Source organism: Prionailurus bengalensis, chromosome B3 (genome assembly GCF_016509475.1).
Source record: "Prionailurus bengalensis isolate Pbe53 chromosome B3, Fcat_Pben_1.1_paternal_pri, whole genome shotgun sequence".
In the NCBI taxonomy this organism is placed as follows: Eukaryota; Metazoa; Chordata; class Mammalia; order Carnivora; family Felidae; genus Prionailurus; species Prionailurus bengalensis.
In genome coordinates this window covers 81,079,350-81,097,311 of record NC_057355.1, presented here as the reverse complement: position 1 = coordinate 81,097,311, position 17,962 = coordinate 81,079,350, and the positions used below count along the sequence as shown (strand labels likewise).

The 17,962-nt window shown below is 38.0% G+C and overlaps 1 non-coding gene across 1 annotated transcript; it reads right to left on the bottom strand.

Moving 5' to 3' along the window:
- Positions 1 to 17,013: 17,013 nt before the first annotated feature.
- Positions 17,014 to 17,118, bottom strand: LOC122469708. The gene has a single exon (XR_006293603.1). It is a non-coding gene; the product is annotated as a U6 spliceosomal RNA (small nuclear RNA).
- Positions 17,119 to 17,962: the final 844 nt, after the last annotated feature.

The window sequence follows — 17,962 nt, the reverse complement described above, 5'->3', positions numbered from 1 at the left end:
TGCTGTGGGAATATCTGTAGAATAGAGGGAAAGCCAAAGGAATCTGGGTATGTTTGACTTAAAAAGACAAATTGTTAAAATTATAGTTTTGCATTCAGTTGGGTGACATTTTGGGTTATTGTACTCCTGAGATGCCTGGGTAGTTTACCCTGCTTTAATTAAGACTATTTGATATCCAAAATTTAGAATAACTCCTTGTAGAGCAGTGGATTCCTAACTGGATTGCACAATGGAATCACCTGGGGGAGCTTTAAAAAGTACCAAAGCCTGAGTCCCACCCTGGAGATTTTATGTAATTAGTCTGGGATGGGGCCAGTGTGTTAGAATTTTTTAAAGCTCCCAGGTGATTCTAATGGGCTGCCCAGGATGCGTAATACTTAGCTCAATATTAGAGGTTAAGCTAATAATTCTAATTTTCCTCTCTTCTTTCATTATCTTTTCATTAAAATTCCATCAAAAATATACCTACTGTGTTTCCCAGATAAAACATGGAAGCATCTTCTGGCCTGATGTTTGTTTAAAAACAATCATTAACGGGCGCCTGGCTGGCTCTGTCAGAAGAGCTTGCAACTCTTGATCAGGGGGTCATGAGTTTGAGTCCCACATTGGGTGCAGTGATTACTAAAAATATAAATAAATGAAACTTTAAAAATAATCCCTAACAGAAGAGTTGAAAACTCAGTTTCAAAAGTAATTATCCCCAAGTGTGCTGTCAGGTCACAGAATGGGCTGGCCTTGTTAAGGGAGTGAGCTATCTGTAAAACTATTTTTTTTTAATTTTTTTAAATTAAATTAAATTTAATTTAATTTAATTTAATTTAATTTTATTTTTTTTATATATATGAAATTTATTGACCAGTTGGTTTCCATACAACACCCAATGCTCATCCCAAAAGGTGCCCTCCTCAATGCCCATCACCCACCCTCCCCTCCCTCCCACCCTACCTGTAAAACTATTACCCTAAGTGGGATTTTTAGGCTTCAGGATGCTGCTGGCAGCTCAAAAGAGTTCCTCAAGAATAGTGTGGTTCTCTGATTGGATTTGGTTCATTACCTGCACAGGTAAGCTCTTAGTTTACAGGTCCCTTCTCTGTTTTGTCTTTACCTAAGTATGAAGCTGGTGTTACCTGGAAGTTTTAATATTCTTGTTGTTGATCTTTTATTTTTTAATTTTCTTTAACGTTTATTCATTTTTGAGAAACAGAGAGAGACCGAGCATGAGCAGGGGAGGGGCAGAGAGAGAGGGAGACACAGAATCCGAAGCAGGCTCCAGGCTCTGAGCTGTCAGCACAGAGCTCAATGCTGGGCTCAAACTCACAAACCGGAAGATCATGACTTGAGCTGAAGTTGGACGCTTAACCCACTGAGCCACCCAGGTACCCCTTTTAATTTTAATTTTTATCTTTAAAAAGAGTATCAGTCCTGTCCCACCCCCTATCCTTAGCTCCCCTGTAAACTTACTTAGCTAATGCAATACGTAGTAACTTGGTTTTATTTCAGTCACAGTGAACTTAAAGTGAATTTGTTCCCTTTAGGGAAGTGTATGTTTATCCTGCAGGATCCCATAGGTTATGGACCATAATCAGTTTGAAAACTCCCATCACCTGTGTTATCTTACCACATTGATGTTTTTTCTAGATCTAGTTTGCCTGATTGTTTTTTGTTCACATCTACTACTAAGCAAGTATGTACATCTGGCCTTTCAGTTTTTGATGATTTCTGGCAACAGAATAAATGTCTACAGCTTCTGAGGTGTGAAAATCAAAAAGTTGATTCACACTCAATTCTACACCTGAAACTAAGATTACACTGTATGTTAACTAACTGTAATTTAAATAAAAACGTGGAGGGGGAAAAAAAGTTGATTCAGAGATAGTCCTGTGACCACTAGAAATCACTCTCTTTTTCTGGAACTCAGTTTCCTTTCCTATAGGGTGAAATGGATTAGACCAAGTGATTGGAAGAGACCTCCCCCTGGCCACTTTCTGTGATTGGGCAAATGCTTCCTGGGCATATAGTGGCTTCAAGGGCTATGCCATTTTTCTGGGGTTTGGAAGGCCTTAGGAAACACTGGCTATGCCAGCTGGCTCTCACCTGTCCCAGAAGCCATCATTTCTTATGCAAGTTCCCTTTCTTTTCACCTCTCACTGCTAAACTATGGACTGGATTACCTTTGCCCCTATTTAACATCAAGTAATAGAGGTCACATTGGCCACTGGAGTGCCACCAAAACTTCCCTCCTGAGGAAAGCTGTGGCAGGGAACATGTATTCATTCTAAAAGGCCAAGCCTACATCCCGTGTAAGCTCCTCAAGAACAAGTTTCTTTCCCTCTTTGATCATTGCTGTCCCCGTAGTTCCCAATGCAGTGTCTAGCACATAATGGTTATTCAATAAGTATTTGTTGAATGAATGAATCAATCCCATTCTATCTTATCATTTGTTCCCTTGTACTATTTATCTGTTAATTTTAATTTTATTATTATTATTACTTTAAAGTAAGCTCTGTGCCCAATGTGGTTGAACTTAAGACCCTGAGAGCAAAAGTCATATGCTGTACAGACCAAGCCAGCCAGGAGCGCCCCCTTGTACTAATTTTTAGAAAGTACTTTAGAACAGTTTTATTTTTTAAAGCTCTATTTATTTATTTTGAGAGAGAGAGTGCAAGTGGGGAAGGGGCAGAGAGATAGAGGGAGAGTACAGAACCCAATGTGGGGCTCAAACTCATGAACCAGGAGGTCATGACCTGAACCAAAGTCAGATGCTTAACCAACTAAGCCATGCTGGCAGTAGGTTTACCAAAAAATCAATAACACAGAGAGCTACTGTTAATCCTACACCCAGATTCCCTATTATTAACATCTTTTATTAGTATGGTATAGATGCCACTGTCAATGAACCAATACTGATACATTATGATTAACTAAAGCCCAACTTATTCAGATTTCCCTAGTTTTTACCTAATATCCATTTTCTGTTGCAGGATCCCATCCAGGATACCGCATTACTTTTAGTCAGCATGTATTTCCTTAGACTCTTCTTGGTGAAGCTTTCTCAGATTTTCCTTATTTCAATGACCTTGACAATTTTGAAGAGTACTGGTCCCTTAGTAGGGATTTGTCTGATGTTTTTCTCACCATTAGGTCGGGATTATGGGTTTTTGGAGGATGGCCACAGAGGTGAAGTAACATTCTCCTCACATCATAGCAAGGTTGCATATATCCTATCAACATGACTTAATACTGTTGACATTGACCTTGGTCTTGGGGCTGAGGTGGTGTTTGTCAGGTTTCTCTGCTGTAAAGTTACACTTTTGTACTTTGGCTCAGGTCATGATCTCACATTTAGTGAGTTTGAGCCCCACATCAGGCTCTGTGCTGACAGCTCTGAGCCTGGAGCCTGCTCAGATTCTGTGAGTCCCTCTCTCTCTGCCCCTCCCCCACTCACACTCTGTCTCTCTCTCAAAAATAAATAAACATTAAAAAAAAAAAAAGGAGTGAGGAGTTAGGTTCAACCTCCTTGAGGGCAGAGTAGCTATATAAATTACTGGAAATTCTTCTGCAAGGATGTTTGTCTCCTTCCCTCTATTTATTTATTTTCTACTTGGTTTTTTTTTATATGTGGTAATTCTTCTCCAAAAGGCTATAAGCATCTTGAAGGCAGAGACTATTCCATATGCTCTTCTATATCCCAGCGACTTGCACAGTGCTTTGGAGTAGAGGTAGAAGCTCAGTCACTGGTATAAAGGATGGTTCATAGCTTCCAGTCCTGACAGCTTTCTGATGATGACTTACTCTTCTTTTTCACTGCAAGATTTGGGCCAGAAAATTGCCCATTTGGCTCTTGGCAAAGGTGTAATAAAAATGCTAATTATAATAGTAATTCTGACACTGTGTACAGCTGTTTATACCTGTTCCTATAGAATCTTTGCATTTATACCTGTTCCTATAGAATCTTTGCAATATCTTTGTGGTTATTATCTTCATTTTATAAATGAAGAAACTTATGTCTAGATTGATTAGAAGATGTGTCGCAAATCACACAGCTAGAAAGCAGAGCCAGAATTCAAATCTAGCTCTCTAAAGCCCACACACCCTTAACCACCAGGTTATACTGTGTTTTCCCTCATGATAGCCAAATAAAGCCACAAGGAGGTGAAGGAAGTGACAAGAGCTAGAAGAATATGCAAAAAGAAGAAATAAATCCCTGAGTGGGGGTGACTGGTGTGTGGCCTCTGAGATCTGCTATGAAATTTGTACATTCTCAAGAGAAGCATATAATCCGTAGGTTAGCATAACAAGATAATTATAAAATATTATTATGTATTCCAAGTACAAATACAGCAGGTTTTCCTCATATTCCTTTTTTTTAGTGTTTATTTATTTTTGAGAGAGAGAGAGAGAGAGAGAGAGAGAGAGAGAGAGAGAACAAGTGGGGGAGGGGCAGAGAGAGAGGGAGACACAGAATCTAAAGCAGGCTCCAGGCTCCGAGTTGTTAGCACAGAGCCTGATATGGGGCTCCAACCCTCGAACTGTGAGATAATGACCTGAGCCGAAGTCACACGCTGAACCGATTGAGCCACCCAGGCGCCCCACTCATATTCTTAACATTCAGGTCAACCAATAATTTCAAAAATATATCTATATGGAGCAAAAGCCTAATGTGATTCAGTTAATTTTTGAGGTAGATGGGTATTAGTGATGATCCCAAAACCTTTCCTCCAAAGGTCCATTTTACAGTATATATATAGTGGGACTATTCATTCTATTCTCCCCCAGGAAATGTGGTTGATTTGCAGTGGGGTGGTCAGATGATAGTGACAGTAATGGTTATTTGAAATCATTGGTCCAATGGCTTTTTTCAGCCATTAGCTCTGAAATAAAATATCTACATGTGGTTCTGGGGAATTATAAATTGACACTGTTGCTAAAATGTGAAGCTCACATAACATTTTCTACTGGAACAAAGAGTGTAAGCTGGAAACAAAATGTTTCCAAATAATTGTGTGTAGCAAAAGCCAATTTTTTCATTATACATCAATTTTTATTTTATTTTTAACATGGTACTTATTTATTGGCAGGATTATATACTTTTTTTAGGATTATATACTTTTTTTTAAAAAGTTTTTATTTTAATCAACTGGTGCTTATCACAAGTGTGCTCCTTAATCCCCATCACCTATTTCATCCATCCCCTTCCCCTCCTCCCCTCTGGTAACCATCAGTTTGTTCTCTTTACTTAGGAGTCTGGTCTTGGTTTGCCTCTCTCTCTCTCTCTCTCTCTCTCTCTTGTCCCTTTGCCCCTTTGTTTTGTTTCTTAAATTCCACATATGAGTGAAATCATATGGTATTTGTCTTTCTCTCACTGACTTATTTCACTTAGCATTATACTCTCTAGCTGCATCCACGTCATTGCAAATGGCAAGATTTCATTCTTTTTGATGGCCAAGTAATATTCCATTGTATATAGATATCACCTCTTCTTTATCCATTCATCAGTAGATGGACATTTGAGCTCTTTTCCATAATTTGGCTACCGTAAACAGTGATACTATAAACATCAGGGGTCATGTATCCCTTCGAATTAGTGTTTTTGTATCCTTTGGGTAAATACCTAGTAGTGCAATTGCTAAATCACCGTGTAGTTCTATTTTTAAATTTTTAAAAAAAATTTTAAACGTTTTTATCGATTTGTGGCAGACAGAGCATGAGTGGGAGTGGGCAGAGACAGAGAGAGACACAAAATCTGAAGCAGGCTTCAGGCTCTGAGCTGCAGCACAGAGCCTGACATGGGGCTTGAACCTGTGAACCGTGAGATCATGACCTGAGCCAAAGTTGGATGCTTAACTGACTGAGCCACCCAGGAACCCCACTATTTTTTTTTAATTTTTGAGGAACCTCCATACTGTTTTCCACAGTGGCTGCGGCAGTTTGCATTCCCACCAACAGTCTAAGAGGATTTCCCTTTCTCTACATCCTTGCCAACACTTGTTTCTTGTGTTGTCAATTTTAGCCATTCTGACAGTTGTGAGGTGGTATTATGGTTTTGATTTGTATTTCCCTGATGATGAGTGATGTTGAGCACCTTTTCATGTGTCTGTTGGCCATCTGTATGTCTTCTTTGGAGAAATGTCTGTTCATGTCTTCTGTCCATTTTTTTAATTGGATTATTTGTGTGTGTGTGTGTGTGTGTGTGTGTGTGTGTGTGTGTGTGTTGAATTGTCTGAGTTTTTAATATTTTGAATGCTAACCCTTTATTGGATATGTCATTTGCCAATGTCTTCTCCCATTCTATTGATTGCCTTTTAATTTTGTTGACTGTTTCCTTTGCTGTGCAGAAGCTTTTTATTTTCATAAAGTTCCATTAGTATATTTTTGCTTTTGTTTCCCTTGCCATAGGCCTCAGGGGACCTATCTAGAAAAGTTGCTATGGGCAGTGTCAAAGAAGTTACTGCCTATGTTCTTGTCTAGAATTTTTATGGTTTCAGGTCTCACATTTAGGCCTTTCATCCATTTTGAATTTATTTTTGTGTATGGTAAAAGAAGGCGGTCCAGTTTTATTCTTTTGCATATTGCTGTTTAGTTTTTCTAACACTGTTTGTAGAAGACACTGTCTTTGTACCATTAGATACTCTTTCCTGCTTTGTCAAAGATTAGTTAACTATACAGTTGTAGGTTTATTTTTGGGTTTTCTATTCTGTCCCATGGATCTATGTATCTATTTTTGTGCCAGTACCATACTGTTTTGATCCATACAGCTTTGTTATATAATTTGAAGTCTGGAACTGTGATGCCTCCAGCTTTCCTTTTTCAAAATTGTTTTGGCTATTCAGGGTCTTTTCTGGTTCCATACAAATTTTAGGATTGTTGGTTCTCGTTCTGTGGAGAATACTGTTGATATTTTTATAGAGATTGCATGAAATGTGTAGATTGCTTTGGGTAATATAGATATTTCCACGGTATTTATTCTACCAACCCATGAGCATGGAATGTTTTTCCATTTCTTTGTGTCCTCTTCAATTTCTTTCTTTAGTGTTCTATAGTGTTAGGAGTATAGATCTTTTACTTCTTTGGTTAGGTTTATTCCTAGGTATCTTATGATTTTTGGTGCAATTATAAATGGGATTGATTCCTTGATTTCTTTCTGCTGCTTCATTATTGGTGTATAGAAATGTCACATATTTCTGTATGTTGGTTTTATATCCTGTGACTTTATTGAAATCAATAAAGCAATTTTCTAGCAATTTTTTGGTGGAGTCTTTTGGGTTTTCTATATAGAGTCATGACATCTGCAAATAGTGAAAGTTTGACTTATTCCTTGCCAATTTGGATATCTTTTTTTTTTTTTTTATTGTCTGATTTCTGAGACTAGGACTTTCAGTACTATGTTGAATAACATTGTTGACAGTGGATATCCCTGTCTTGTTCCTGACCATAGAGGAAAATCTCTGAGTTTTTCCCCATTGAGGATGATCTTAGCTCTATCATCTTTTTTATCTTGAGGTATGTTCCTCTGTCTCAACTTTGTTGAGGGTTTTTATCATGAAAGCTATTGTACTTTGTTAAGTGCTTTTTGAGCATCTATTTAGAGGATCATATGGTTCTTATTCCTTTCTTTCATTAATGTGGTGTATCACGTTGACTGATTTGCGAATATTGAACCACTGTTGCAGCCCAGGAATAAATCCCATTTGAGCATGATGAATGATTCTTTTAATTTACTTTTGGATCCAATATGCTAGTATCTTGTTGAGAATTTTTGCAGCCATGTTCATTGGGGATATTGGCCTGTAATTCTCTTTTTTAGTGAAGACTTTTATGCTTTTGGAATCAGGGTAATACTGGTCTCATAGAATGAGTTTGGAAATTTTCCTTCCATTTCTATTTTTTGAAATAATTTGAGAAAAACAGGTATTAACTCTTCTTTAAATGTTTGGTAGAATTCACTTGTGAAACCATCTGGCCCTGGACTTTTGGTTGTTGGGAGAATTTTTGATTACTAATTCAGTTTCTTTGCTAAAAGAGACTAGTTATCAGTCTGTTCAAGTTTTCTATTTCTTCCTGTTTCAGTTTTGGTAGTTTATATGTTTCTAGGAGTTTATCCATTTCTTCCAGATTGTCGAATTTGTTGGCATATATTTTCCATAATATTCTCTTATGATTGTATATCTGTGGGACTGGCTGTTATTTCTCCTGTCTCATTCATGATTTCAAAAATTTAGGTCCTTTCTCTTTTTTTGTTGATGAATCTGACTGGAGACTAATCAATTTTATTGATTTTTCTCAAAGAACCAGTTCCTGGTTTCATTGATCTGTTCTATTGTTTGTTTTTTTTTTAATTTCTGTATCATTTATTTATGCTATCATCTTGATTATTTCCTTCCTTCTGCTGTCTTTAGTCTTCATTTGTCGTTATTTTTCTAGCTCCTTTAGATGTATGGTTAGGTTATTTCTTTGAGATTTTTCTTGCTTTTTGAGGTACACTTGTATTGCTTTAAACTTCCCTCTTAGAACTGCTTTTACTGAGTCCCAAAGGTTTTGAATACTTGTGTTTTCATTTTCATTTTTTTCGATGTACTTCTTTATTTCTTCAATGACATCCTGGCTGGCCCATTCATTGTTTAATAGCATGTTATTTAACCTTCACATATTTGTGGTCTTTCCAGATTTTTCTTGTGGTTGACTTCTAGTTTCATAGTATTGTGGTCAGAAAAGGTGCGTGGTATGATTTCAATATTTTTAAAATTTTTGAGACTTGTTTTGTGATATAATAGATGATTTAGTCTGGAGAATGTTCCATATGCACTTGAAAAGAATGCATATTCTGCTGTTTTAGCATGGAATGTTCTAATATGTCCATTAAATTCCTTTGGTCCAGTTTGTCGTTCAAAGCCATTGTTGCCTTGCTGATTTTCTGCTAAGATGTCCATTGATACAAGTTTATAAGTGTGTGTGGGGTGTTAAAGTACCCTACAATTATTGTATTATTATAGATTAATTCCTTTTTGATTGTTAATAACTATTTTATTTAGCTGGGTGCTCTCATAGTAGGTGCACAAATATTTATAATTGTTATATCTTCTTCTTGAATCGTCCCCTTTATTATGATATAGTGCCCTTCTTTGTCTCTTGTTACAGTCTTTGTTTTAAAGTCTAGTTTGTCCAATATATTGCTACTTAAGCTTTCTTTTGACATCCATTTTCGTGATAAATGTTTCTTCATCCCCTCACTTTCAATCTGCAGATGTCTTTAGGTCTGATAAGAGTTTCTTATAGGCAGCATATTGTTGGGTCTTATTTGTTTGTTTGTTCATTAATCCATTCTATTACCCTGTGTCTTTTGATTTGGAGTGTTTAGTCCATTTATATTCAGTGTAATTACTGATAGATATGTATTTATTCCCATTTTGTTACTTGTTTTGTGATTATTTTTGTGACTCTTCTCTGATCCTTTCATGTCTTTTTTTCTTTCATGATATTCTGGTTTTCTTTAGTGATATATTTGGATTTATTTCTGTTTATTCTTTCATGTCAGTATGACATCTATTGTTACCATTAGGTCTGTATCTAACATCTTTTGCATATAGCAGTCTATATTAAGTTGATGGTCATTTAAGTTTGAACCCACTGTTTACTCCTCTTCATGTTTTAGGGGTATGGTGTCATATTTAAATCCTTTTATTTTGTGAGTTCCTTGACTGATTTTTTATGGAAATATTCATTTTTATTACTTTTTTGTTTCCCATATTCATAATGTCATTTTTGGCCTTTCTTTTCCACTCAAAGAGTCTCTCTCTCTCTCTCTCTCTCTTTTTTTTTCTTCTTTTTTTGAGAGGAAGCAGTGAGTGGAGGGGCAGAGGGAGAGGGAGAGAAAGAATCTTAAGCAGGTTCCACACTTAATGTGGAGCCCAATGTAGGGCTCCATCTCATGACCATGAAATAATGACCTGAGCCGAAATCAAGAGTCAGACACTTAACCAACTGAGCCACTCAGATGCCCCAAAAGCATCCTCTATAATATTTCATGCAGGACTGGTTTAGTGGTTATGATCTCTTTTAGTGTTTGTTTATCTGGGAAACCCTTTATCTCTGCTTCTATTCTGAATGATAGCCTTGCTGGATAGAGTATTCTTGGCTTCTTGGCTGCAGGTTTTTCTCATTCAGCACTTTTGAGTATATCATGGCACTCCTCTCTAGCTTGGAAAGTTTCTACTGATAAATCTGCTGATAGCCTTATGGGGTTTCCTTTGTATGTAACTGTCTTATTTTGTCTTGCTACTTTTATTATTTTTTCTTTGTCACTGTAATTTTGACATTTTCATTATAAAATGTCTTGGTGTGGCTCAGCTTTTGTTGATTTTTATGGGAGTTTTCTGTGCCTCCTGGATCTGGGTATGTGTTTCCTCCCCCAGATTAGAGAAGTATTCAGCTATTATTTCTTCAAATAAATTCTCTGCCCCCTTTTCTGTCTCTTCTGGGACTCCTGTAATATGAATGTTATTATATTTGATGGAAACACTGAATTCTATAAGTCTGTTCTCATGTAGCATAATTCTTTTTTTCTCTCTTTTGGTCAGCATGATTACTTTCCATTACTCTATCTTCTATACTCTACTCCTTAATTCATTCCTCTGCTTTTTCCAATCTGCTTTTCATTCTATCAGGAGTGTTTCTCATTTTGTTTATTGAGCCCTTTATCTCTGCTATGTTATTCTTTATTTCTGTCTTAAAAGTCTCACTGATGTCCTCCACTCTTTTCTCAAGTCCAGTGAGTATCCTTATGATTATTGCTTTAAATTCTCCATCAGCCATGTTACTTATATCTCTTTTGCTTAGATCTTTGGCTGTGGCCTTGTTCTTTTCTTTCATTTGGGACAAATTTCTCTGTCTTCTCATTTTGTTTAAGTCTCTGTGCCTGTTTCTGTTTTAGGAAAGTAAACTATATATCCTGTTATTGAGGTAATGGCTTAATGAAGAAGAGGCCCTGTAGTGTCCTGCAGTATGGTGTCCCCTGTTCCTCAGGGCCTGGCACTTCTGTGAGTGTCTCCAATCTGTGCTGCATGCACTCTGCTGTTGTTTGCTGACTGCTTTATCTTTCAGGACAGCCATCTGCAGAAGCTCTCTTTGCCCGTTGTGGATAGTGTTTTGTCCCTAGCCTGAATGTGGCACATTTTAACTAGGTGTGCTTCGGTCTGCATGTGAAATGAAACCTGTTGCCAACAGGATGAGAACTGAGACTCTGTAAAATTCCCCATTGGGAGATGTGGTTGAGCAAGTTAGGTAGCAAGTGTCCAGTGCTGCTCTTGTCCCCACAGGTGGCCCTGTGGTTATGCTGATGGGCGGGAGAGGGAAATAGCACTGGCCAGTTCCTTTGTTCCCAGAAAACTCTCTTCATGAACATTGCCTGTCTGTGGCAGCTCCAAGAAGAGCAAATAACCTCCCCACTGTGTGCACCAGACACTCTTCAGATTGCTGTTTCTAGGCTGTATGTCCACAGGTTGTTTGCCTTGTCTTCTCTTCAGGAGCTTCCCCAGCACCTCTAGGCTCTCCCAGAGCCAAATCCATTGACCTTTAGAACTCCAAGCTTAAGCCTCGCTGGTTGCAAGATCTCACAAAATTCAGCCTCTCTTGCTATCCAAACCAGTTGTTATGTGGAATTGCCTTCCCCATGCACACCCCTGTGTGCTAGTTTCTCATCCTTCTCTGCAACTCCAGCTCCCTCCCCACAGCAGTGGCCAGCATCTGCTTCTCTCCCAAACCATGGCTCCACACTTCCTACCTTCTTTGATGTGGCCTCTTCTCTACCTTTAGTTGTGGAGTTTATTCTGCCAGTCTCAGGTCTTTCTGTGGTATTCAGGATTATTTGATAGTTATCTAAATGTATATGTGGAATGAGGTGAACCTAGGTCCTTTTACTCTGCTGCCATCTTCCTCTCCCACATTACACAAAGATACAGCTCTTTGAAATATGGCATATATGAATTGAAGTATTTAATAAGACTTACTTCCAGCCTTAGTTTTTACTGCTCTGCTATGGTGGTATTTTCATGTTACAGAATAATTGTTGAAGACATTTTAATATTTTGCAAATCTGGGCTGCAATAAAATATAAGACTCATTATTATTCTTGTAATTTTATATAAGAAAAAAATGCTTCTAGGAGAACTATATTGATTGTAAGATGCATACTAATTTGAAAGGTGTTAAAATGTGGATAAAATGTGCACCAATGACATGTTATTACTAATTCCAAATGATACGATATGATTTTACAATAAGTGACTCATAAATACAAAAAAATGTTTAAACCGTGTCAGAGGAAAAGGGGACACATTAAAAAAAACAGAGAATACTTGAATTTAGCTTTGAATTTCCTGGAAGGCTAAACAGAATATATGTATAAATACACACACACACACACACACACACTATACTATTTATTGAATGATTAAAAGGATTTTGCCTCCTCAAAACATGAACTTTTTTTTTTTTTTATAGAACTGAGTTATAAAAAGAATGCTGATTTGGAACATATATAAAGAGCTGTAAGCAATGTAAAGGCCATTGTCTTCAACAACAGTTTTAAAGAATATATAGAAATGCTTTCATTTGACAATTTCTTTAACCTTTGAAAGCAGAAAGCATGAGTGAAGATTTGGCCAATATCTTTAGAAATTTTGAAATAAAATTATTTAAATTGCTTGACCAACATTTCACACTAAAGAACATCTTTAATAGGAATGCTGTTCCAACTATGACAAACGTAGCAGTGAGATTTGCTAAGCTTTATATTACCCTGAAAAGCCACAATTATTTGAAATTTAATTGGTACTGAAAATCATTTTCATGGATAGCAGAAGAAAAGCACACATTTTAGCTGTTTTTAGATTGAGCTGTTTAAGATCAACAGTATTATAATAAAAGCTGTTACATGACCAAAGCTAATTCAGATTATGCATTAAGCCCATGAGTTGTGTTTCGTGTTTTATATTTCTTTCCCTTTTTAAAAAGATCATTGTTACAGAAATTTTCAAACATGTGCAAAAAGTACACACAATATTATAGTGAACACTTCATCTATTGCCCAACTTGCACAATGATCAATTCATGGCCATTTTGATTCCTTTCATGCCATTACCTCTGATTATTTTGAAGGAACCCTAGATATTATAATATGTAATTTCTAAAGATCTTTCTCCAAGATAAGGACTCGCTTTTTAAATACAGCCACATTCGTATTGTCATACCTAAAAAAATTATTAATTCCTTAATATCATAGCCACTTAGGGTGTACTTTGCTTCAGTTGTCTGATTAATTGTGTCTATAAATGGATTGTTGGCTGAATCAAGATCACAGAGACAAGAGACAAGAATGGCTGGGTGTCTGTTGCTGCCCTTCTCAATCTCTGAACTGTCATGTCATCAAAAATATGGACTGAGTGCCTACAGTGGCAGGTGCCATGGCTGCTAGGGAAACAAAGATGAACGCAACAAAATTCTGCAGTCAAAGGATACATCATCCGCTGCATAGGAGGGAGTAAGTCCTCATACCTGGGAATTCCTCTCATATTGAATCTAAATTCCTCATTTGCAGCCTATTTTGTCTTTTTATTTGTTTGTTTATTTTTGAGAGAGTGAGAGTGAGCGTGGGTGGGGGAGGGGCAGAGAAAAGGAGACAGAGGATCCAAAGCAGGTTCCTTGCTGTGAGCATAGGGCCTGATGTGGGGCCTGAACTCATGACCTGCCCCGAAATCAAGATTTGGCATCATAGCCAACTGAACCACCCAGGTGCCCCCTATTTCTTGTTTTTGTTTTTAGTGGACAAGGAACAATATCACTGCAGACTGTTATTACTGTATCTATTTTTGGTTTTTAGGGGTGAGCTTTCTTTATTGTTTTTACCTTGTTGTTATTTTTTGTTTTTGTTTGTTTCTACTTTTCTGTCTTTCATCTCCTCTCCTCCCGTGTATCTGCTAAGTATGTATGCTGTGTAACAGTGTAACTATAACACACTCCATTATGCAGTTAATTGGAAGACATAAGATGTGTATCTACTACCTAGGGGGATTAACCCCAAATGGCTGATTTGACAAAACAATCCTTGAACTTGTATTTCCTTAGAAACAGTGTGATTTGAGTTGAAATTAAAAGACATGCTTTATAGTGTTCAGAGTATAAATAACATCATTGTAATGTTTTAAAGTAATTTCATATCTATTATTTCTTTACCCTTTCTATAATCCTATGAGTTATAAGGACAAGTATCATTATCTTTATTTGGCAGGTGAAAAAAATGCAGCACTAAGAAATTACGCTGTGTAAAGAATACATACAAAGATAGAATGGGGCCAAGCTGAGAGACTGCTTATCTAGACTTATTCTGTGTTCCTCTACTGGTTTCTGATGTTTTTATGAAATCATGTAACACTGACTGTACTTTGATAGAAGAGGAGAGGACTGACATGTCCACTATATGCATATTGGTCATTTTGACCTTCTTTCTCACTCCCCTTCTCAAAGCCCACTGATAAAACCCTTCCTGCATGGGCAGCAGACCTTCCCAGATGACTCCGCTGATTGACCAAGGACAGACATCTGAACCTAGATTAACAGTGGGCTCTTTCTCCAAGAAATTTGAAACTGGCTTATAGAAACCACTTAGCATTGTAGCAGTGGCTCTTGAATAAGGAATATATGAAGCCAAGGTTGACCCATGGACAAGTTAAGCTAGGAAAGTTGGTCATGACAAAGAGAAGAGTAAATTAAATGGGCGTTTACTTCTGGTCAAGTGATCATTCCCTTTTTTAAAAATTTTTGTTTTAAAGTAATCTCTACACCCAATGTGGGGCTCAAACCCACAGACCTGAGATCAAGAGTCGCATGCTCCACCCACTGGGCCAGCCACATGCCCCTATTCCCTTTTGAGGCCAGTTGTACTTCCTGGCTGGGAGATATGTAGTATTCATTCTATGAATTCCCTTTTTCTTAAGTATTTGAGTGGATTTCAATTCCTTACAATCAAATGAGTCCCAAGATGCAATCAAATGCTTTATTTAGGCAAAAGGAAATCATCTTAAGAGATTTGTCCTGGGGCTTTTACTGTTTTTCTAAACAGAGATGGAGTTTGTGTTGATGTTTTCACCTTTCCAGTGGTAGATGGAGTGTTTGTGGATTTCCCGTGGAGAAGTAAGAAGTGGAACTTTCAGTGCTTCTCCAGCTGATTTCAGATCTGTAGGAGTTGGAGGGAAGGACTGTGCCACGATTCTCACTTCTGGGGGCTTCAGAGCAGCCTTGAAGCCAGTGGTGCTCCTCTCTGGTTGCCCCTAAGGGATAGTAGACTTCCTCCTGAGCAGGCTCACACTTTGAGATTTCTGTTGTGCAGAGTCCTTGTTAGCTCCTTCCTCACTCCTACTCCCTGCCATCTGGGATCCTAGAAACCTCAGAATTCAACATTTCTTCATAGGTATTTTATTTCCTTAACAACAACAACAACAATTTTGCAATGCATTGCTACTCACTAAGGATTTATTGTGTTACTATAATGGACCTTGTGGTTGTCTGTGTGATGTTCCTATCACCTTTCCCCATGTATAACACCTCGCTAATGAGTCTCCCCAGTTTTACACATCAGTGCATGGCATTCACCTGTCTACAATGGCTAGTTTGAGGCTCTCCAAAGCTGGGACTCTTGTTCATTGTGAGATGTCATGTTGTCTCTTCCCTGGATGTTAAGGAGAAATTGTGTTGCCCTGGTAGCTGCTTGCAAGCATCTTTCAACAGTGGGAGAAGCCAGCCAGAAGAAGAGGCAACATAGGGAGTAAGGCAGAGCCAGGAAAGCTGCAGAGAAGTCTAGCCAGATCTTATGTGAACAATGCCTGAGGCTTACTTTTCCTCTGGACTTTTTTTTACAGGTGCCAATGAATTCCCATTATTATTTAAGCCAGTTTGAATTCAATTCTGTGTTATTTTCAGCACAAAATATTCTGATAGATACAGAGCTTTTAAATTCATTTACTTCTCTCAAACTTTGGGTTACTGATTTCACGTTCAAATATTAGCACCTTCAGGGGCACCTGGGTGGCTCAGTCGATTAAATGTCCAACTTTGGCTCAGGTCATGATCTCGTGGTTTGTGGGTTCGAACCCCGCATCAGGCTCTGTGCTGATCGCTGGGAGCCTGGAGCCCACTTCAGATTCTGTCTCCCTCTCTCTGCCCCTCCCCCACTCACACTCTGTCTCTGTCTCTTAAAAATAAGTAAACATTAACAAATATCAAATATTAGCACCTTAAAGGGACTAACACAGCACTACCTATTTCCCACATATATTTTGCCTTCAGGACAACCTTATGAGATAGATAATATTATTATTCAATTTCCACTTTTCAGATGAAGATACTTGGGTGCTGAGAGAGTGTGACTTCTCTAAAGATACAAAACCTATAAGCAACCGGAAAGTCTGAATTTGAGCCTATTGCACATACCATATTGTATCTATTCATTATAGGGAAGAAATTAAAGATAAAATTCAGCTTTGTAGAGGGTGGCAGAAATCACTTATATTTGTGAAATATTTTAAATATTTACAAAGCATATTTGACTCTATGTTACCACCCTTTGACAAGTATCAACAGTAGGTGCTGACTGATATGGAGACCAGACAAAGATACTCCCTAGGAAATAAGTCAAGGTGTCTTTAACTAATGCATATAGAAGAAAGTGGTACACAGTGAAAAGATCACCACTGTTCTCCATCATAGACATACTGTGTAAGACTCTGGCTCTTCCAGAGAGGGCTTCACTATCATTGCCTATAATTAAGGCTGAATGACTGAGGTGCACATTGGGACGTGTAGGAAGTGTCACTGGGGAGAATAGGCAGAACCAATACCCTCACCCACCCAAACCCAGCTGGATCTTTATGATCAGATCATCAATCTCAGTGTTACAAAAATTGACCATAGAGACTAGTATAAAATAAGCATCAACATACCGTCTTCTTTTTTCTTTCTAGTTTTAAAAATATGGAACATTTTTGCAAATTTGCATGTCATCCTTGCATAGGGGCTGTGCTAATCTCTGAATTATTCCAGTTTTAGTATATGTGCTGCTTAAGGGAGCACCACACCCTCTTTGACACATTTATTCTCCCTAGGCTAGCGCAGTCCGGTCTGAGACCTTTCTGGCCTTAGAGCTGCAGAATTAGAGCAAGGGTCCATCACCCTGATGTCTCTGAGAATCTTAGAAGCCCTGACTAACTATTAGTCTGTCAGAGTGATGATTATAATTTTACAGATGGGTAAGTTAAGATAATTAAGTTGGGGGAGGTCAAAATTATGTGGCCTCCAAGTGCATTACAGAACTGGTAACAGGACTGAATGAAAACTGAGGTATTTCGTTCGACTGGCTCTTCAATCCTCGTTTAACTAGGATGCATTACCTTTTCACTCACAGGAAGTTACCTAAGCCAATTATGTTGTAAGTGAAGCCCAGAATAAAAATTAGGAACATCATTAGGGAGTCAGGCTGTGCCTTTAAGTATAAAACCCAAAAAGAGTTAAGCCTGGATGTGTTGGTAGTAATTAATGTTGAAGAGCTGGTAATGAGACTTGACACAGTTTAATCAGACTGTCTGGTGGTAACCGAGAACAGACACGCTATGACCCCCGCCTGTGACAATAATGTGGAAAAGCCTGGCTTCTTGGTCAAGGGAGTGACTGTCAATCCCCAGGACAGGGCTGATTTCTCAGCATGGTGATGGGCTTCAGGACCATTAGGTTTCCGTAGCTTTCTGCTGTGTATTTTGATAGGTGCGTTTTTGATAAAGTGGGTAATAGCCTCTTTTCGCATTGTTAACATCCCATTGTGGTGCACCAGCAATGGCCTGTAGAAGTCTCCTACCACCATAAATTCTAAATGCTCTTGGCTAACTTAACCCATACTGGAAAGATTAGGATTGGGGTCACC